Source organism: Monodelphis domestica, chromosome 6, assembly GCF_027887165.1.
Source record: "Monodelphis domestica isolate mMonDom1 chromosome 6, mMonDom1.pri, whole genome shotgun sequence".
In the NCBI taxonomy this organism is placed as follows: Eukaryota; Metazoa; Chordata; class Mammalia; order Didelphimorphia; family Didelphidae; genus Monodelphis; species Monodelphis domestica.
The window spans coordinates 70,558,972-70,560,459 of NC_077232.1; the positions used below are offsets into that span (position 1 = coordinate 70,558,972).

The 1,488-nt window shown below is 41.5% G+C and overlaps 1 non-coding gene across 1 annotated transcript; it reads right to left on the reverse strand.

Annotated features, from left to right (window-relative positions):
* Positions 1-1,415: 1,415 nt before the first annotated feature.
* On the reverse strand, positions 1,416-1,488 carry TRNAA-AGC (transfer RNA alanine (anticodon AGC)). Its single transcript has one exon. It is a non-coding gene; the product is annotated as a tRNA-Ala (tRNA).

Genomic DNA, 1,488 nt, shown 5'->3' on the forward strand with positions numbered 1-1,488 from the left:
GTTAATACACTGTTGGTGAAGCTATGAACTGATTCAACCACTTTGAAGAGCAAGTTGGAATTACATCCAGAGAGTTATAAAACTGTATATCTAAGCTTAGATCAGGGTGCCCCCCCAACCCGGAAAAGAACCCGGATGTTCCCAAATATTTATAGCTGTTCTCTTTCTGACGGCCAAGAATTGGAAATTGAGAGGATGCCCACCAGTTGGAGAATGGATAGATCAATTGTGGTATATGATTGTGATGGAATACTACTACGCTATGCTATAGGAAGCAAATCAAAACAAAAAATAAAAACAAAAACTTGGAAAGAACTATGTGGGATATGAACAATAAAATGAGTAGAACCAAGAGAATATATATGCAGCTACAAAATGAATATTAGACAAGTAAATTGTGAATGCGACCTCCAGCATGAACTGAAAGGTCAAAACTTCTGACTTAATTTGTATGAACTTGCTGGTCTCCCAGACAATACTTTATGTGATGCAGAAGGGGTTAAGACGTTCACGGATGGGACTTTTTTTTTTTTTAAACATTATTTTATTTGGTCATTTCCAAAAATTATTCATTGGAAACAAAGATAATTTTCTTTTCCTCCCCCCCACTCCCTCCCACCACCTCTCCCATAGCCGATGTGCAATTCCACTGGGTATCACCTGTGTTCTTGATTCGAACCCATTTCCATGTTGTTGGTATTTGCATTAGCCATGTTGGTATTTGCATTAGAGAACTTTTTAAGTAGATAGGAAAAGTAAACTAAATATTTAAGAGATTAGTAATTCCGTTTATGTACAATCATTCTTTGTACATGGAAATGCTTGTTTTATTTGGTTCGAAAAAATTGGAATGTTTAAAAAATTAAATATTTATCTAGACTATTATATATTGTGGGCTTGTAGAGCACAATTCAGTACTTTTGCGAGTGCAGTTCCAAATTCTTTTCCTGAGTGGGTGAAGCAATTCACATATCTACCTCCAGAGAGATCTTTAAAGATATTTTCCCTAACCCAACCAACATTTGTCACTTTTCTTTTTAGGGGAGGGAGGAGGTGATCCTCTTGGCCAGCCTGAGGAGTTCCGGATAGAACCTCCGGATTGCTCAATTATTGATTTATGTACTCCACGTTTCGCAACAGGATTTCCGAAGTTTGCCCGACTTAGTGAATCCGAATGAGGCTTTGAAACGGTGCGAAAGAAGGGCCTGTCAACCCTGGGGGTGATCGAAGGCAACCTCGGAAATGCCATTCCCCAAATGGCCCGGTGGGACCTCCTCACAGGCAGGGCCAGTTTCTGGGTACTCCCTGGAAATTCTGCGAGTAGGGTTGAGTGAATGGTGGGACTGGGCTCTCCCACTAGGTTGCGGGGTTGAGGGTCGCGCTAGGACGGCAGTGAGAAAGGATAGAATTAAAAGTGGAGGATGCGGGCATCGATCCCGCTACCTCTCGCATGCTAAGCGAGCGCTCTACCATCTGAGCTAATCCCCC